We start from the raw sequence: 22,120 nt of genomic DNA, 5'->3' as shown, positions 1-22,120 counted from the left end.
AATTGATTAGGTAAAACATTAAGTATATTGTCTTTGTACTGTTTTCAATTGAGTATATGTCAGAAAGGATTAGCAAACTATCTATTCTATTTTATTGATGTTTCACACAGCTTTCCGACTTTGTTGGAATCAGGGTGCATAAAATGTCCAAAAAATTATCCACCTCAATTTCCCAGAGCTCAGAGGGATTTCTTCAACTTGTTTATCACAAATACATTCAGTTTACAACCGTATAAAACAGAGAAAAGAAACTCACATTTGCAAAGCTGGTGCCAGCAAATGTGAAGCGTTTAAAAATATTTGCAGTCGACCAATTGTTTCAATGTTTCAGGTCTACATTACCAAAATAAAACATTGGCACTGGAGAAAATATGTTACAGTTGTAAACACCTTGTTTCAATCCATGCACCCAAATAAAGAGGAGGGAGCATCTCTGATGTATCAAACTGAAATCTGAAAGGTTTTTGTGTTTGTCAAGTTTTCTTTTCTTCAGTGTTAGGTCAGTCTTAGTTTTGCTCTTAGCTTAGTCTGACTCATTGACCTATGGCACAAAACGACAAAAAAAGACCATTTGTGTTTTTTATTAATCATGTGGTGGAGCAGTCAGTTTTTACAGGTTAGTTGGAAATATAGAGCAGTGAGGACGTCGTCAGTTGCTTCCGTCTTGCTGAGGAAACCTGAATCTGACTGATGACACGCAGCCCTGAACTCATGCCAATGGAAGTTTTTGTTATTGTTAGCACTCACAGTTGACTGTTGCATTTCTCCAGAATGCTGCTGGAGTAAAGGAGTTTGATGTGGTTGCTCAGTCAGCCATGTTTTTTAGTTTGAAAAAAGTTTAACCGAATGATTCCTGCTATTGATAGTCAAGAGCTGGACAGCTTTGTACCGTGGATGAACGAAGATTGTGATTCATGCCTGTCAGAAATGAATGCAAGTTCTAATAGGAACAGAGACCAAATTTCTGTCTTTAAGATGTGGATGAAACAAAAAATGTCAGCCTTCGAAGAACTGAAAATGCATTTTAGCATATATTATTTAATAATGCACAGTTCCATTTATAAGAGACAAATTCAAAAGACAACAAAGAATTTAGACATTTAGGGATAAATTATATAACCACTGCTAAAAAAGTTTGTAATGATCCCACTGGCGCATTTCAGCCTCCATAATAAAACTAAATTTCATCGGTTTTCATACGTTTTGAATGTGGATTGATTTCTGTCTGCCCTTGTGCGACATGAATCAAAGCCCTCATCAGTCCGTGGCATTGTTTATATCAGTCTTCTTTTGCCTGGTCAGATTTCCAGGACCGCCTACAGTTTAACATTTTATTCTATGTATATGTATATGAGCACCCTAATATTTCTTCAATCGGTTCCTAATTATTGGTCCACAGTCATTCATCCAGTCGTTGACGATATTTGTTTTCGCCTGAGTGGTAATAAAAAGTCAGTCTGTTAATGTGCCCTCCTACCATTCTAGACTATGACTCATATCTAAGCCTCACTGCAGAGAGTTATATGTGATGTGAATACTTATCAAGGCAAAAAACAATCCTAAACTTGTTTCTACGCTTCAGCCTGGTGCTAACATATCCATCTTTTATGAGTAAATCGGTGGGACAGGAGCATGTTGATGTTTGCTTTTGATATGTAAATAACAACTCTTCATGATGCTGCATCGCACCATGACAACAGAAAGACACAGAGCTGCAGTTTGAGGATATGCAAAAGTATTTTGATGTGTTTTCTTAAATTGCTCTCTTTGTTTCCACCTAGAGCTTACTTTGGTTTAGAAAGAACAGTCTTACACAACTCCACATTATAGGATCAATAATATAAGATGCAATGTTGCATATTCATCCTGTGTGTTTACTGAGAACCATTTTCATATTCTTTGTATTTTTCAAGCCTGGAAGTTGCTCTGTTATTGAGTGTGTTTTGTGAAGGGTGGGGTGGGGGGGATGCTAGCTGACCAACTGAAATAACTGTTGTTTGACGTCATGACTTTATTTTTAGAAGGTAATATATGGGTGTGGAAGTGCCTTTTCATGTTAGAATCAAAATACAAACACATAACATACACACACTGATGCACCCATGTGCACACGGCAGACAAACGTGTGTGTGTGTGTGTGTGCGTGCGCCCGCGCCCATGTAGTCAGATGAGAGCTTTTCTTTTAATACCAGGAAAACGCATATTCACACCTGCTGATGAGCTATATTTGTTTGCACATGTACTGGTGCGCAGTGACTCAGAGGGGTTACTATGTTCGTGTGCGTGGACCTTATAGAAACATACAACCAACTGAAATGGAAGCAGCCTCTGTGTGCCTCTAAGTACGTATGAATGTCCATCCTTTGAGTTTCTCAACAGCCGTTCATCTGAACGACTTGACACTTGGGCGGCGCATTATTAGGATCCAAAGAAATGTAGTGTTCAGTGCAAGCTCTTGAGATCTACGGGGCAAATTTATTAGTAGTGCATTACTTTTGGCAGCATTACTACTGCCAAAAATACACACTGTGCACTGTATTGATATGAGACCCCTATTAAATGTTACATCACTAAACATCATGCTGGGTACAGTGGCTTTACATTCAAGAAAATAAAACAAGGGACAGTGGAGATGTTACATTGTATTAAAGAGGGATGTCCCATCACGTTTTTTTGCCAACCATACTGACTAGCAGCGTCTACGGGCCATATTGGCCGATACACGGCTAAATACCCCTTACCTATGCATATGGGTGAGCCTGCGGTGCCCTTGAAGCTCACTCGCTGTCCATGGCGGACTCTATTGAAGAGGACCCGCTCCCTCTGTTCCTAGAAAGAGCTCGTTCTGAGGTACCGAAAACATAACAATACTTATTTTCAAGTGATTATACACTAATAAAAACATGCTCATGGATATTATATTCCATTTCCACCACATTCTGCTGCTGGATCCCCCTAAATCTTACACAACGGACCTTCAAGTTAAATGCTATTTTTGCATCACTAAACTCAAAACTAAACTGAAACATTTTTAAACATCAGCGATGTCCCTTTCAGAATGAGCACTTTTATACATTCACCCTTCACCATGACTGATTGATAGTCATGGCTGGTGTGTTGCTCAGGACCCAAGGAAGCACGGGTTCCAGTTTGAAGTTGTTGGGATTAGTGGTTCTCGAGAAAGCTGTGAGCAGCAATTGGCCCAATCCACACAGGCATGCTTTTAACGGGTGCTGCACAAGTAAGAATTAAGATCTGGACACATTTTGATTTGCATGGAAAAAATTCTATGTTTTTGTCTCTCACCTGTAATGTCCTCACAGTGGGTCAAGGTATTAACTAAGATTATCCCGTTGACTGCTGGTTTGTCACTGACATCTGCATCCCTGACCTCACATGGACATGTGCAATCCAACATGCTGAACAGGGTAATGAACAACATGAAATATGTGTGCAGCAAGACATGCTAAAAATGTACTTGATGAAGGGTGTGGTTGGAGAAAAACCTGTAAGGCAGACGGTCTGTCAGTCCAACTTCATATGTATTGCATTGTTCAAAACAACAGTTACAGAATAAAAGATATATTCTTTTGGTGCCATTTGAATTGTGTCTGAAGTACCAAGTATTGAAATCTGTCAGGTGCTGAAAGCATGGCTTGGGTATTTAGTCTTATCAAATCTGATTGTTTTGTTTGGCTGTTCACATTATTCTTTAAATGTGGCAGATATGAGATTTCAGTATGTCCTGAACTGACACACATGCACAAAAGAGCAATGATACAACGTCACATGCAGCACACTCCAGCGTTGATGGTCCAGGAGAAAAAAAAGGCATTTTTATTTATGGCTTTTTGTGGAGCAATGGCTGCTTTTTCGGTGTAGAGGTGTGTGTTTGTGGATGCAGGGTTGAAGTCAGGAGTGGAGGGATCATCACATAAATGGGTTTCATCCAGAATTTTGGAATGTCACATATGAGCAAAAAAAAAAAATCAGATGTGAGCAACTTGTGCCTGCAGTCTGAACTCAGACATTTACTCATTCTGTGGTCAGATGATTTAAGATTTAAATCATAACACTGTCAGGTTTAGACTGAATACTTATTTATTACAGCTGCTGCTGTTTGCTAAATATTTGATGAGCTTGAGTTCTGTTAAATGAAAACCATAGTTTTGTAGAAAAAGTAATTAAACAATAAAATGATTGACCCGTTGCCACAGACAGAAGGTAGAAAGATTTCAATTAAAAATAGTCACTATTGGCAAGCTAGAGGTTGTATTAACATTAAACTGAAAATCATTCACTACTTGATTCTAAAGTTTATTTATTTGTAATGGACTATATGAAGCTGAGCTGAAAGCTTGGAACAGGCGTCGTGTACAAGTGATTGTTCAGTATCAGCTTTAACATTGAGTTGAATGTGGTACATTTTTCTTTGGTGTTCATGTTTTTCCTGCGCGGTTAAAATGTGAAATTAGGTTTTGATACAACAAAGGGACAAACTCAGTTTTTAACTATTTTAGCTATCACATCTCAGACACTCAAAAACAGTACTTCAATTGAAAAGTGCGATATTTATAATTTACTAATTTATTAATTCAATTTGCTGAATAATTTGATCATCTATGAGAAAATTGTTTAATTTATAACACCAGAACACCAATAACAGGCGAATCATTTCTCTTGTTTGTGACTTCAATACATCGTTCAATACTGAGGACAAAGGTTTTAACATAAACGTATGCTTCAAACATCAAAGCAATGATAATAACTTTTAATCATTGTTCTGGTTTCAAGTTTTCTCCTGTTTGAACTGAGCTGAAACCATCTGTTACATCATGCACTGAAAACAACAGGCAGGGAGTTTGGTGCTTGATGAAAAAGAATTATATCTTCTCTTCTGGTGTTTTTTTTTTTTTTTTCTTCAATAAAACAATACATTTCAAATTTAAAATGTTATGTTTATTGTTGTATTTTACCATCTTTTTGTGTTTATGGAAGTCCAGCACTGCCAGCATTAATCAAATTGAAATGTATTTTATATTTCCATTAGTGTTTTTAATGATTACACAATAACATTTAAACTCAAAATTTCACCTTTTTTAAAAATTATGTCAATTTTAAAATGATTTCTAGTTGAAAGTGATTTTCCACAAATCCTTTTGGTTCCCTTTCTGAATCCAAGATTACATTTTTCTAAGTTAAGGCACAAAATAACTCAAATTTAGAGACTCAGCTGAGGTCTGTCATCACATTTCAGAGCTAAATAGACTCAAAAGGATTAGATACTGAGCATGCATGTCGTGCCCCTGCTTTTGGATATATGGCTGTGATTTGAAAAATGTGTTATCTTAAAATTGTATATCTTGATATCACGCGCATCTTTAGCTACCACTTCAACTACTTCTCCAAATTACTGTGCAACATAGATTAAACCGCTACTAGTTAACTCATTGGTGAAACTGACCAAACCATTAACAAATCTATGGGATAAAAAAGAGAAAAAAAGCTAGATATGTAAAAACTGTCTCTTCTCCATATAGAAGGAGTCAGGGTAGAAGTGCAGTAATGAGCTTCTACAGTAGGTGTCCTGATCTAGAACATTATTAAAATACTCAGCAACAGCACGTTTGTTTCTATTATTGCAAACTTATTTCCTTCAATCATTCATTTTGGTTTGATTTTTCACATCTAGAATATTTTTCTCTCGCATATTTTGTTTCTGTTTAAGTTTTTTTTTATTTATTTATTTTCAAATTGAAAGCAAAAATCTGTCAAGGCTGCACTGCCTGCCAAAGCCTCTACATGTTGTGGTAAAGGCAAAAACACCAAATTCCTCCGCTGACATTTGAGGGATGAAAGACATCTTAAAATAAAAGCTTCCATAAAGGAAAGGAAGTGGTGAATCGGAATGAATAAATGAATGAATGTGGGTCTGTGTATGCATGTGCATCTGTGTGAGATTCCCACTGAAAACACCAGACAACATTTCAGTCAGCAGGGGGAGAAAACACTTCATCCCACTCGCGGTGTCAGAGCTCTCGGTCTTCTCTCTCTCTCTGCCTCCTGAGTTTCCCTCCCCCACTGTAGGCAACACCATGAGTCAGAGAATGGCACATTGACATGAGTGGCATAGCCAGTCTCACACAGAGACAAAGATACAGCCTGGACTTCACTGTCCAGATTTCATGAATATATGTTCTTCTTGAGGAGCTTAAGTCGGCTAAGATTGAGCAAACTTTCAGAACACTGTAACTTAAAAACAGAATTTTTGTTTTCAGGAAACAACATGGAAGCTGCCACAGTCTACGATCAGTGCCTTGGGGGAGTTGGTCAAGGGCACAAAATTGAAAGATTTGAGGGACAGGTGAGTGATCTTCTTCCTGTCAGGTCTGAGAATCAAACCAGCATCCCTCTCAGTCACTGAGCTTACACATGATATATTCTCTCTGCCGTCTGCCATGAATTAAGTTGTCACATTTACATCGATTATTGAGTAACATTGAAGTTGGAATGTAAATATCGTCTGTCATGAGTGGGATCGCGGTGGATTTGTCCGCTAGCTTCAGCGGCACAGAGATCTAAAAGGCGAGGCTCAGTCGCAGCGTATATGTGCCAAACACCAATCAAAACAGAGAGGAATATAAAACAAGTGTCTCCTACCAATCACATTTATACACTGCTAATCTGAGACAGTACCCACATTTTGAGTTGCGTATCAGCAAAACATTCACTGACAACTTCCTTTGTGTGTTTTCCTGCAGTTTCCACTCATACAATAAAATAAGAGACTCCCTAGCCGGGGAAATTCATACAACACTCACTCATAGTACGATTATTTTTTTAGTTATGTTTAGACTCTCGAAGGGCTTGGTTTAGGTTCGAGAAATGTCGTCATAGGTGAGTAAGAGTTTGTATCTAGCTGTTACGCATTGTTGGCTTCCATCTGAAGCTACAGCTTGAGTGGTCATTGCCAGTCTCTTGAGTAGCATCTATAGGCAATCATAGACATACACTGATGCAAGATGAATAGTTTCAGATCAGTCAGTTGGCACCATCTCCTCCAAAGTCTTATGTAGTAGTAGAAGTAACTCTTGTTCCAAATTCACTAGCTTCAGCTCCAACATGTTCTTTTCTTACTTTCACTCGCCATTGCACACAGGAAGTACAGAAAGAACTCAACACAGCAGCATAGAAACCGCACCGCCATCTAGTGGCAGTGTAATCGCAGAGCGACCAAGACACCACACCTTTTATAAAAGACGGCGACGACGCATAGCTCACTAGCATAGATTATGCTGTCAGCTCTGTGTAGATTAAATGCAGAAGGGGACAAATGGACCCAACCCATACCAGCAAAATGCCCCCACAGCATAACAGAGCCACTGGATCCTCACTGTAGGGGTCAAGCATTCAGGTCTGAACCCTCCTCTTGGTGTATGCCACACATGCACTCGCACACTTGTTGAGAATATAGTGAAGGATGACTCATCTGACCATATCACTCTTTTCCACATCTTTGTAGACCAGTGCCTGTGGTTTTTGCACCCCCAGTCTCTCACATGTGCATAACTCTTTGTAATGAGGGGTTTATGCACTGCAACCCTACCGTAATATCCCTCCTTGCGTAACAGTTGTCGGGCTGTTCTGGCTGACAGTCTGATCACGTCCTGCAATGACATTCTCAGTCACCTGAGGAAGAGTTGCTTTTCTGTTTTTCCTCAGATGTCGCTTTAATGCACAAGCGTCACAGTCATCAAATGTGTGCTGTCGACCACAATTTGCGACCCTGTTTACTGATGTCTTACCCACTTTAGTCAGTGTTCCTATTGAAACAGCAGCCAGTTGAGCAGTCTTTGTGACTGGAGCTCCTGCCATCCGTGCCCCAACAATGAACCCTCTTTCAAAGTCACTTAGATCTTTACCTCTTGTCGTTTTAATACAAAATCAGAATCAACTGGGCCTGCTCAGCATTTTAATATATACTACAGATGATGATTGGATGTTCGTTGCTTAATTGTACCATGCAGTGCACCTCTTTGGAAACATTTGCATTCGCTATGTTTCTCCACTCATTTTTTCACTTTCTTCATTTGTTGTCTGTCTGAATTTGTAATGCTGGCATCAAATATATTTTGAGAGTCATGAGCAGGATGCACGCAAAAAGCTAAATGTGCGACAAATTAGCTGCCAAAAGTTCAACAATACTCAGAGGACTCAGATGGTACATATTTCTCACACCAACATCCCAATTCATGACGTGGTGGTTGAGTACATTTAGTACCTTTCACTCAGCTCTTTCAGGCTGAGAGTGCTGAACATTTTGTACTTTGCTTTGTGTTGTCTTTAACGCTGGAGGCATCTGTTTGAGTCTTGTTTTGTCTTTCTTTGATTCAGCTTGGTGGTGACAGTGATGTTGCTCTTTTTTTAAACAGAGCTTACTACCAGATTCTGACCATAATAATTGCATGATCTTAACCCCCAGAAAGAGCATCCAAAAGTGTCTTGGGAGGTACAAAGGGCAAAGGCTCGGATGCAGCAACTGGCAAAGTCAGAGTGTAGGTCAGGTTAGGTCAGGGGCAGGCCAGCATTCAGCCCAACGACGGTCAGAAAGGGAAACAGAGGACATGCTTGGCAAGTTAATGAAGTCAACATTCATGTTCTTGTTCGAAAAGTCTAATACAACATCACTGAAACCTTGATTTCTTTCTCCATTGCTTTACCAGCTTTTTTTTTTTTATTCCTGTGAGACTGGCCTGAATTACAAGTAGCCTAGTAAGAGAGTGGAGACATAGAAGATGTTTGTAGCACTTGAAGTGTCTCAAATTTATTAAAGCTGGGTGAACGGAATAGTTCAACATTTTGGGAATATGTTACAAGTTACAAGAGTAGAACAATAGAACTGTTTATAACGTGAATGTAAAGCTACTACTAGCGGCTGCTAAGCTTAGCATGAAGACTGGAAACACGGGGAAACAGGGGACCTGGCTCTGTCTAAAAATAACAAAATACACCATCAAGCACCTCTGAAGCTCACTCATTAACACATTTTTATGTAATTTGAATTGAATTTGTACAAGAGGCAAAATATTGATTCACAGAGTCACTGTACCAAGCCAAGAAATAGTCTGACACATAACCCTGATTAGACCCCATTGTGTTGTTTTTACTGGGATAAACAGACATGGCATGAGGCTTTAATTAGTGAGCTTTATAGGTGCTGCTGTTTGCACAGAGCCAGGCTAGCTGTTTCCCTCGGTTTCCAGTTTTTATGCTAAGCTAAGCTAACCAGCAGTTAGCAGTAGCTTGTTATTTACACTACAGAGAGTGTCACTGATCTCAAGTAACTCTCAGAAGGAAAACAAACATGTCAGATACTTACTTTGTCGCAGCAAAACAACATTAGAACATAATAATCAGATCTGCAGTCAGGTGATAATTCTCTGCCGGTTCATAATAGAAGCAGCAATACCCATATTCATTTGATCCATTGTTCATAAAATATTGATTAATGCAGCTTTAAGAACATAGGACTACAGTGGCTAAAGATTTATTTACACTTAACAATGAGACAAGAAAGTTGTGATTATGCTTACTATTTATTATTTGCTTTAGTAGTACAGAGATTTGTTAAGTGCGTATAGAGTTTTTCTAATTATTTGGTTATGCTGAGCATGTTTCATAATCATTTCTACTAAGCAAAACGTTTTCAGATTTTTTCTGTCTTTTTCCTTATTAATTACTGGATAATTGTACCTCTTCTGGCCTCTAAAAGTGTTCAAATGAAAATCAGTCTTTTTCTGAGCTGCTCACAACCTGTAGGCATGTCCAAACTGATGAGGGGTTGTGCAAGGACAAAGCTTGGCTTTAAGGGGTCTCAAGCCAAAAAGGTTGGGAACCAGTGATTTAGTTGATAAGAGTGCATGATATATGATGTTACTTTTAGCCCTACGATATGAGTTCTTCAAGAGTGATTTCAGAGAGTTGTTTTTAGTGTTTATGTTTGACCTCATTTAAAAAAAACATAGCTGTGTAAAGTAGAATTCAGCTGAACAGTCATGCGGATGGGCTGCAGTAAACCCAGGTTCATGTCAGTGAGCCAGCTTGACTCAAATCTGAAAATATAACTAAAAGGGGAATATTCTTAGATAGTAGGCACAGCTATATCTAAAATACAAATGAGGAAGTTGCCATGCCAAAGCATGATAGATGGGATAAATACAATGTCTGGATGCATCTTGCAACCAATCAGAAAGCGAGGGCAGACAAGTAGGGAAAAAAAGTGAGTCACGATTTCTATGCCTGCCGTCGCCATATATTGGGGAGTGCATCCTAAATAACATAGAGGCTATAAATAGAAAAATGTGTGAATGGCACCACACACAAACACACGCACAACACCGACACGATGTGCATTTTAATTGTCTCACCGTTTGAAGTAACTCAAAGTGAATATGTGATTTGTCAATTGATTCTTTTTCTCCCAGGCTATGAATAAAATGCTTTAATTATTGATGTACTGACGTCAGATGTCCGCTTGAATGTTGTATGTGGTGCAGACCTCTTTCTCCGGGCAAGCTACTTCCCCCACCCCGCTCTCAACCCAGCAGCACCCCCCGCCACCGCCAGCACCCCTCCCCCAGCAGACACCCTCACGCTCCCCCTAGCTGCGCACGCTCTACCTGGCATGAATGGAACTCGGAACACGTTGCAGGCAGCTTGCAGGCAGCCGTCGACCAATTGGAAGGTGTTTAATACACAAATTAAGTCTGATTCTCTGTGTTTGCCACCCCTCCCCTCCATCTACTGCAATCCTCCCCACCAGAGGCTTGTGTGTGCCACGCCACCGGAGCACTGCTCCGCTGCAGAGCAACTGGTATCTCTCGTAAATTTCATCTCCAAAGAGCTGTGCATGTGTAGAAACGTGGAGTACCGGCTCTTATAGTTACTTCTGAAAACGTGTCGTGAAAGTTACTTTTTCTCGCTCAGTTTTTCACAGAAAATTTGTTGATTTTTTTTCAAGATTATCTAGTTTGTTTGTTTTTTTTTCCTTGCAAAAAGGCAGTTGTAGTATTGATACTCTGTTCTGACTTCATGCCCACCCTGACAGGAAGACTATCAGAACTGATTCTTAAAAAGTGTTTTAATCAGGTGCATTTTGGTTATTGTTAACGTTTACATTTAAGAATACATGATTAATAATACACAAACATACCAATACAGGATTAGGGCTGCAACGAATGAGAATGTAGAGAAAATTAGTATATGGCCAGTTAATAATCAGCTGATTATTTTCTCGATTAATCAATTAATCAGTCAGTCTATACAAGTCACAAGGTCCCACAACACATGCAACAAAAAAAAAAAAGCTGGAATCAGAATATTTGACATGTTTGCTTGATGAAAAATTACTCAAGAGATTATCAAAATAGTCACCAAATATGTTTCTGATGAATTGGCTTAACGTTTCAGCCATACTGCGACCAGAAACCTGCCTTCGTTCAAGGTTGATAGCGCAATACAATAAAAGTAACCATCTGAAGATGCCACGTGTATTCCTGTGCTGTACCTGCACTGTCATTAAGACGGCTAATTAAAAACACAGTATTTTATGTGTTCTCGCTTTTCTTATTATAAACATTCAAATTTAAAAATCCATAAATCAGATAACTTAAACTAAAACGCCTGTTGTCAGAGTGGTGAAAGCTTGCATAACAGGTGCTGGTCTGTTAGTCTTCGATACGTTTGTGATTGTAAAAGTCAGTAATTCTTGTTTTGAGAATCTGTTTATCCTAATTTGACTTTAAATATTACCAAACAGTGCTGTCTCGCTGTTAGGAGAGGCCGTGGGGTGAGTTAAGTGATTAAGGTTTACGGAGTACTTTGTGTTTGTGCGGTTGCTCAAAATTATTGAAAGTGTTGTTCTGCTTGTGATGGGTGAATCATCGCAGCTCAGATCTGCCGGCCCCGATCCATCACTAACAGTATATCCTGCATTAATGAGCTCCTTATCAGCATAAAGCTACACTGCAAGGATGCAGAGGCATTTGCTCTCTTAACCTGTACGTGGTTAGGTCTGGAAGATATTAGAGGATGTTGGTCTGTTGCGCTGTTCTTTGTCTAACTACCAGCGTCAAGCAAAGGTGTGACTCACTGCGCTTGCACCACCAAACTGTGCTATTGTTTGTACATTATCAATACAGAACTATCATTTTCACACTGTCACAGTGTCTGAAAAATCCTTTTTCTTCTAACACCTACCGACAAACCTCGGGACTTATCTTGTATGTTACCTTTTTTTCAGTATCTTCCTTCAGCTACATATAAAAAGACCGAAAGCTTTCACCGTCATTAGATATAAAACATTTCATGCTTGATGAATACCCACCCTAAAGTGTGAAGCGAGACAAAGACAGACAGGCATAGCTAGTACTGGCGTATGCCATGGATGTGAAGAGATCCTCTTGAGGAGGCGGAGGGATGGAGGGAGGCAGAGGCACATTGAAGCAGATGCAGAGAAATGTGAGAGGGTGTCAGTGAGACTGGTGATGACGCGCTCATGGCTGCGGAGAGCTGGCGAGGCCGCGGCCCTGGCTCTGACTCACCTCATCCCCACGGGGCCTCCTGGTTGACGTCACTCAGCGTGCGCTGTGGCATTTCTCTGCTTCAACTTCTTTGTGAGCAGCAGCCACACTTGAGCCTTTCTCACATCTGAGAGACTCTGTGCATTTGTCTATGTATACAGTCTCTATCTTATCTATCTTATCTATCATATCTACGTGATCTAATCTATCTATATATCTGAGATACTACCACAGCTTTGTCTGCTGTGTAGTTCTTTGTTAATGCACCAATGTCGAGCAAAGGTGTGACTCATTTCGCTTCGACCAAAAAACCCTCTGTACGTTATCAACACAGTGTTCATGTATGTGAAAATTTCTGTCAGGACGAATGTCAGAACACTGACTGCACAGCTCGCCTTTTTCCTCAGCATGTTCTTATCTCTGAAAACACAACCAAAGCTCTGTCCACAGTTAGGTAGGGAAGGTGAAAATATATCTACTGACAATATTTGACTTGTTTCCTTTTTCCAGACCTCGGGACGTAATTTATAATTACAGGATATCGGCAATGCACGAAAACGTAAAACAGTATTTCAATGGTGCAAATAACCCTGTGTACTATGCAGTGCATTTTTATCCCTAACGGTGTGAACAGTGGCGCAGTCGTTGCTCAGAACCTTCACCTTCTGCTATCACTGCGGCAGAGTAGTACATATTTTGCAAATACAAATATGCGTGCACAAAATGAAGTACAAAGAAACATACAACTGGCCGATACCTGCCACGACCTACAAATTGACATTTTTGATGGTACAGGCGGTTCTTGATGCTCGTAAATTGGCAGACCAAGTGGAAAACCACAAGGGTTCCTACATGAGGGGTGGCTGCACAAAGTAGCACACCTTATTCTGTTCTGCTCACACCTCTCCGATGGACATGAAGTCCTGTTGGCAGGTAAATCACTACGATGCAGTAGAGAGCAGTGGTGGAATGGTGCATTGCTCCAGCAAGTTATTAATGTGGTCTTTATTTCTGATGGCCTCAACGAAGCATAAATCCTGCAGTTGAAGAGAAAAGCTGGAGGTACCGGGGAAACATCCAGATTTTAAACTGTTTTCATTGTCAATATGCTTTGTGTTTATGTCTTTTTTTGTTTGCTTTGTTGTGTTTTTTTTTTTTTTAATTTGGAACGTCCATTATTAAGAGATGGCATATTTGTAAGGAGTCAGGTAAAACAAGAGGAAAGAAGGACCACTCATGAAAATCTGCACTGCACGCTGATACAGTTTTCTGAACACCATGGTCGAGTTCAGTTAAGTTCTAGATTGGCCACTGCATTAAAAACTATGTTACGTGTGGTTAACGATATGAAGGACTCAGTCATCTGCATATAAACACTGACAGAGCTGTGTATCAAGACTCAGCCACCTGCACTTTAACAGAGCTGATAGTATGAAATACTAAGAACCAGACAAGCATTAGAGCATTTGCTGGCATGTTACAGACTTGTGTTTGTTTAGCATAGCATCAGTTATTCTTAATTAGAGCACTAGAGCACTTTTCCACTTTCATAACTTCCTATGAGCATTAATAAGTCACAGATGTTAATGTCAAAAAGCAAAACTATTTACAATCAATTTAACAACAAGTTCAGTTTTTATTGTGGCAGCCACCATGAAGTACCACTCACCCTCATTGTTTTACGGTAGCACAGAAGTCTCAAAAGCTGCCCAAATGAAACCATAACAATCTTTATGTCTCGTACTAATAAGGCAAATGGGAAAAATGTTTTGTTAATAATATTTTTAGTTTTAACATATTGAACAGGCACATTAACACAGAGAAAAAAAACAGCAGTGCTTAAACTCCAAATCATTTGATTGTGTGGCTCACCTCTCTATAAAAGAGCTCAATAAATGAACAAATTTAACATTAATACCCACCAAAAATACGCCTTAATGATTTATAAATCTTAATGTAAACAAGCTTATTTAAATAGAAATAAAATATCCCATTGCATTTGAATATGACTGGTTACTAGTTATATTCTGGGCAACACAGATGTTTGTGGGTAAACAAAGGCTCATAAAAACAGGCAACACGGATCCAAGATCTCACTGATGTGTCTGGCATGTGACCGACATGAATAGTGCAATGAGCTTTTCTCATCTGCTGCTGCCCAGAAGCTATTGCCCTGAGCAACACTGACCAAAAGGAGGGAGCACCACTTCCCACCCAGCCATGCAACTGAGGAGAAAGTGTGGGTGGGGGTGAGGGGGGTGGAGAGCCAGCCAATACAACACTGGCCTCAGTGTAAAGCAGTGGAAGACACACACCCACAGGTCTATTCCTAGTGCCACGCAACCATCCAAAGGAGTCCAAAAGTGCGTCACCTGTCAAGAATTAGCCAGTACACCCCAACCGACACATGCTAGTCTGACACATCCTCTCACATCCACACATTGTTTCTTGTTGCTAAGCACAGACTCAGAGAGACCTGGAACTGGCTGTTTAAACAATACGTCTCCACTAAACCCATGAACACGCCGTTTCCCCCGCATAAACCGGTATCTATAAGAGAAGAATTTGTAGTGAGAATGTGTGCACTTCATACACGCAATGTCAGGAACAGGTTTGTAGAGATAGCTGCGGGTGATGAGGGGAAGATTAAATATAGGTGCGAGATCTAACCTTGGAGTGAAACATTGTTTGGGTCATTCATCAATTTCATGATTGTGTTATTTTCTTCACAGCGTTCTGTAATATGTCATTCAGAGGCACATTTCTAAACTTACTTACATTTGAGCTGTTTCATTCATCATCAAGTCTGTTTCAGTATGAGCTCTATAAATTGTAATGCTTCAGATGCACGATGATGGTTTACAGCAGTGTTGTGCATGTTTTTGATAAACTGAGCTGAATGTAGTTTGCTACTAATGAGCATTGTTAACTACAGTTAACGAGTTAACAACGCTCTGTATTAAGGTATTGCTAGTGCATCTGGCAATTCAGATGCAACTATGAATACAGTATTTGAAGGAATATTATGAACAAATCAGTTTAGATTCCAACATTTTTAACCAAGTTGTGCCTGCAGGGTCTGAAAAAACAGAGTCTGAACATCAGCCACAGTGGCAACAAATTTAAAACAACACATCAAGTTGAAGCAGTTGAAGTTGAAGTTGATGCAGATGGGAAATATCTGCAAGCAAATGATGATTACAAAAAATCACTAACAAAGGGTTAGACCACGAGCCAACAGCCGCAAAGCTCCTCCACCCAAGTCAAACTCAACATTTATAAAGGACCGGTGACCTTCGTTTCCCAGCAAGTAAATGTTGTAACTCACTAGACTACATTGTAGATGTAGATTGGAGATATGCAGCCTTTGCAGCAGAAAACAGGAATTCATTCACATTTTCTTTTGCAGATTTTCTTGAAATTTGGTTAAACTTTGTGATACATTTGGATGGGAACCCATCCTATATGTTTGAGGTGTGGGCAGTGTACCCACCATAGCAAGCCTCACACACTCCCCGTTTGTGGGGAGCTGCGGCAGGATTAGGACGCCACAGCTCCCAGGGGACCCAACACAAATGTTGCAGGAACAGGATGTATTTACTCTAATGCAAGCAGAGGTGGGCCGTCCGCATCGTAATCACAGGATGAACGCAGGATGAAATTTCATATATAGTATAATAATAAGAGAGGTTGGTATTATTGGACAAGCAAATGTATCGTCTTCCAATAAACCGCATGCACCTGAATGTGATCAATATGTGGTTTTATATATTGTGTTTCAATGGTTTAATTCTGTTAACAATATAACTGTCACTGCAGCTCTGAAGTCTGACACTTACACATCTAGTTTGTATCTATTACCACAGAAAACTGTATTAACTACCAGAGAAGCAGGGAAACAGTCCATATTTTATTCATATATATCCTAGCCTTCTACTTCAAGCTGGGGCTTTTTTGTGTTTAGCTTTTAAATGCATTTACTGAACTTTATATTCATTTAATATCTTTAAAGGTGGTCTATTAAATGGTTGAGTGACTGTTTTTGCATTTCTTCAAATTAAAAGATTTATTAAGGGCTATAGGATGGAGCAGACAGATTTTTAGTGAAAAATGATGTTCAGAGAGAATTCTGCAAGAGTGTGCACTCCTCTGTAATCTGTTGCATATCACTGCTATTGTTTATACACAGGTCACACCTTTACATTTATGAGATAAATTTGATGTTCCTCAAAGATTTCTTTGTGGAAAGCAGGTTGAAAAATGTGCTGATGACGTTTGAAAACAAACTACTACTTCTGTGGATTTTAAGTTTGCTGTCCGGGTAGAGGAGTTCATGTTCAGGACCATTTACCAGAATTTCAGCTTTGATCCACTTCAGCTGTAGAAGGAGGGAAAGCATTCAGTCTTTATTGCAGCGAGGCAGCTTTCAGTTTAAAAGAAAATAGAAATGGGTGTCATCAGCATAGGTAGACGTTGAGCATTTTGAAAAGATAGTATGACGAAGGGGGAACATGCGTTTACAAACTGAATCAAGTTAGATAACGTATTTACCCATGGTGGACTACAGAGGGGCAGATACAAAATAAACAGGCATTTAGGAGAAGGATTTAATTATTTAAATATGTCAAATTTTTGTCCCCTTCAACTATTTTTAACAGTTGCTTGGCAACCACCTTTATAAATACTTCATAGGTGCACAATACAAAATCCTTGAAGGTGGTGTATTTCAAAGCAGCTGGAAAGAACATACAAAGTTCTTTGAGCCATGTTGATGTTGTGATGAATGACTCAAAGTGTTTGACTTAAACTTTTGACTTTGCAGCGCACATGCAAACATTGTTGAATGCTCATGGATGATCCAAGTCGCACTCTGGTCCTAGACCATGCAATTCATTTGTTATCAAAAAACCCATAAAACTGATTCTAAAGTTAACACAGTAGTATGAGACCTGCAAAATGTTGGATTTTATTTTAAACACGAGCAGCAGCATTTTTGAGCTAAATTGAAGTCAAGCCCCAGACTAAATCAATAATGCACTGCTGTAGTCCAGACATAGACTGTAAAATATATAGTGGAGGGAGCCACTGTGGCATCACCCATTAGTCTGTGGACTGCTGTTTTGAAGCCTCAAGTTTGGCATTATTGCTGTCGTCATCTTTAGTGTTTTGGAGCCAGAAGTGACCATATTTGGATGAGAGGGTGGAGCTGGGTTACTCACGAGGATACCTATTGCTATGCATCTGTCCTGGTAGGATCTGACTGAGAACATGGGGACAGACCATGGTAGTGACTTGTCAATCACAGGGTAGCCGCACCCTAAAGCATACCCTACTTCGTCATCTAGTTCACTCTAAATCGGACAATAATTTCCAAAATAAACATCATGCTGTATTGAAGAAGACTTGTGATTGGACTTCCATTTGAAACCAGTGGAGTTGCCCCCTGCTGACCATTAGAAAGAATGCAGGTTTAAGGTACCTTCGTAACTCGTTTAGATTACATAAAGACTCAAGTCATGCATAATTATGGGCACAGTTGCTAGGTTTCAGCAGCCAAGCTTCATTCAGCCTGCTTCAGCTCCACCTATTTGCCCATTTTTGGATTAGCTGGGAGTTTGGTGGAGTCAGGCACTGCCAAGATGGTGACGGCTGGAGCACCTGTCACTGAGCCTTACAGTGACTCCTCAGAAACCTATATGTGACGCCATGAAAATTACATCCATCTTTTATACAGTGTGTAGCCCAAATCTAACTAAACCTTAACCACAGTGCTGTCACGTCATAAAACTATGAAATGAACTTTCACACTCAGTTAATAAATGACTTGTAATGGAACATTTTGCTTCAATATTTGAGCAGCCACTTGAGTGACTGCTGATGCTCAAATGGAACGAAACAGGGAACAGAGCTAAAACAGCACTACTGCAGACAGCTTTGCAACATTTCGAGTTGCTTGGCCAGAAATGCCCAAAAAGGCAAAATAGATCAGTGTCTGATGTACAGTGAGTTAACAAGGTCCTGTGTTTACATTGTCACAGCGAAATCCACAAGCCAGCAGGACTCACACTCAGCTAAAATAAGAAAATACTAAGAAGGTATCCATTACAGACTGGAGTGAAGGTGTCCTGTGTTATTGAGTAATTTACACACACACAAACTCTATCATTTTAACCCCGGGGTGACTGTTCGGCATGTGACCTCTGATTCACTGTCATTCTACCGAGTGGTGCTTCTGTGAGAGCCAAATGGACAACTGCTGGGAATATTGCAGGCTTGTACCCAGACAGGCAATTTTCCCTACGGTGGGATAATGGCAGTAAGTGGGGGGGGTGGAGAGATTTAGTCATATACTGTACACCTACTTGGAGGGTGGTGATTTTCTGCTGCCACCATCCAATATATCGCCTCATTGGTGTTGATTACAGGCAGCTCCTGGTTTTGCCATCTCACCTCCTACAACCTGATTTGAAGGTAGTTATTTTTTCTTCCATTGTAATTTTATCCCTTCATTTTGTTATTTTTACCACCGTATAGGAAAAAGAGTTATTTTCCTGGTAAAGCATTTGCAGAAATGAAATTCATTTTGATGACGTGGCTTGAAGTGAGTGTAGGAGAGCACAAAGTAAGCCACAGATCATCGACTTCATTTTCAATGGAGCCACTACAGAAATGTTCTTGTTCAGGATCTTGTATCCCTGCAAATGTTCATTATCTCTTGGTGTGTTAAAAAAGCATTTGAATATTTACATGCCAAAATCTTTCTATTTTCTCTTCTTGTATAACAATAAATTTTGTTTTATATTACTTACTCTTGCCCTGAATTCTCGTCCTCGTCGTCTCGGTGTCAACATATTGCAATAAAGTTGGTGTATCAATACAGACAAAATGTAACAAAGTGCAGTGGAGAGTGATTAATAGTAAAGGATGACGTACATGAAGTGTGTGGCTTAAACAGAGCTTCTGCCTCACTGAAGACATGAAAAATGAAACATGAAATCTCTGTGGTGTGATCTGATCTACCTCCTTCAAAATAATACATGAAAAAAACCAAACATTTTACATTTTTTTTACATTTTCCAAATTGTTTCATATCGTCAAAGGTTAGACTGACGCTGTTTTTATTACATCATCTGGATATGATCAACAGCTGATTGCTGAAAGGTATCATATAGCTAACATTTCCACATTAAAATGTCTAAAACTATCCAGACCGTTTTTTTATTTGCTGACTTATGTACTATCCCAAAACAATTTCCAACAATGTTGTTCAAGGTGCGTTGCATTTGGTCGCCCATCAGTAGCTTCATATCCCCTTTAGCCCCTCGAGTTGTTTCCAGGAAAGCACAGGAAACGGATAATAACAGAGCGTGAGGAAGGAAGTCGGTGTATTAAACGTACCGTGAATAAAACTCCCATGATCCCGTGCTGCCTCATCAAACTACGCATTTTTATTTACAGCTACAGTTATGTGGAAACACATTAAGTAGCATTTCTTTTCCTGATTTCTTATTCACGCTTGGCCGAGAGCCACACACAGCGAAAGCCAGGCCACATCTGGATATGAACGGAACCACACCCAGACGTCGTCCAGCCAATCCAACTGTGGTGTGTATTGCATGTCACACCTTGGATGTAAAGCATTTTTCATACCGAAATAAGATGTCCAGATACTGAATGCATATTCATTCGTGGTGTAAATGGGGCCATAAGTGTATCCAATCAAACAAAGAGCGACCAGTTTACCTCTCATCTCATACACTACTGCACTAGCCTACGTTAGCTTGTGGGTCTTAGTATTTAGCAGTGTCGTATCATCAGTGATGAACGTGTGGGTGTTGTTTGATTAAAAACTTTCAAAAGAGTGTGTTTGCTGCGTAATTTATTCATTTCTCCCTCGGGCTCAGCTCCTGGAACTAGCAACATGGTTCGGGAAGGTGTGGGCGGAGGCAAACAATCCTCTACAACGCCATCCTCACTGAGTCACATCCACTTTTTAGTGATGAAATCAAATCTGTGAATTACAGCCTGCCCACCTATTAGCTTTTACTGTCTTCCTATTATCTAAGATGTGAGGAGTGAGGTTATACGTTGGTCGTAGAAGATGCATTTTTTTTTTATTTATTCATTCACTACAGGGACTCCCTCTTGTCCTGGAGGGTGGAGCTGGGTTTGTTAGCCAGACAGAAAAAAACGGGTGCAAAAATGCAATTGGCTGATACAGAAGACAAGGAAGCCGGAGTTGTGTCTCCTTCAGCTTGAGACTCTCGAGTATGCGAGCTGACATCAGGTCACCCTGTACACCACCTGACGCAGCAAGTGGTACTCTGATGATGGGTCGGACATAACGAGGAGGCTGCCATCGGCTTAAGCTCCAGGAAACACTAAACACCTTCGATTTATTTCTGGCAGCTTAAAGGTGATGGATTTGGGTTAACTCCATAGAGGTGATTAATGTTTTCAATGTCATATTTTAATCCCTTGAACTAAGTTTCATGTTGAAAGTCAGCAAAACGCGGCCGTAGCCCCTGGCTGTGCACTTGCGCTGTTATCCAACATGGCTGTCTTCTTTCACAGTTGGACCTTCTTCCCATGAGACCTGCAGGCCCTGCGTCAATCACAAAAAATTATTCAAATAGCTTTGACCTCAGTGTTTTCAGTGAGAAATCTTTTTATAGCAGGTGGAGCAGCAGAGATGGGCGGGCAGTGAGAGTAGGAGGGAGGGAGTAAAGACGTGGACAGAAGGAGCTTTCTGTGGCTGCTTCAGTTTGTTCTCCAACACTGTGAAACTCATACATTCTTCAGTCTGTCAGAGGGGGAGCCACAGGCTGACGCATGTCTCCCTCCTCACACACAGAGTTAACGGTCACAGCGCCTGGCTCGTCACAAATGGAGAAATAACAAAAAGCTGGCCACCATCAGGGGTAGATGAATGTCCAGAGGTGGTGCATCGTCATCCATTTCCTGGGAAGGAAAGACTGAGTTATTGCTTCATGCTGTAGCCTACAGAATGTTTTTCTTCTTTTTTTTCAGTTGTCAGATTGTTTTGTCTTGTCTTTGCATCGTCAGGTTTTTCTATTTTGTTAGTTTTACGTGCCGCTGCTCTTCAAAATGCAGAATTTACCTTCACAAATGAATTGTTTTTGAAAAGCCAGCACTTCCAAAATATAATGAAACCACAGAGCATCACATGCAATAATCCAGATGACGTTAAAACACAGAAACCACACTAATTGAAATCTCATGTGTATCAGATCTTACCTCCTGCAGCTAATGTTCATGTGCAGCTCTTTTGCATTTGGTCTGCAGCTCATGATTTTTTTCGATTGATCTGTGTATTGTTTTTTCAGTGAATCATTTAATCTGTCAGGTGTCAAAAAAGTAGCGAAAAAAATGCCCAGTCCAAGGTCTTCAAACTTTTTTTTTACTATTTTGCTTAAAAAAATAAAATTTTAATTTGCTTGAAAAATGGCAATAAATTATGAAAATATTTGCAGATTATTATTCTGTCAGTTGATTGCTGTTTTCCACTCTGAGCAGAA

This window comes from Chelmon rostratus, chromosome 1 (genome assembly GCF_017976325.1).
Source record: "Chelmon rostratus isolate fCheRos1 chromosome 1, fCheRos1.pri, whole genome shotgun sequence".
NCBI classification, from domain to species: domain Eukaryota; kingdom Metazoa; phylum Chordata; class Actinopteri; order Chaetodontiformes; family Chaetodontidae; genus Chelmon; species Chelmon rostratus.
The sequence above is the reverse complement of the archived record's forward strand: the minus strand, read 5'-3'. Positions refer to the sequence as shown.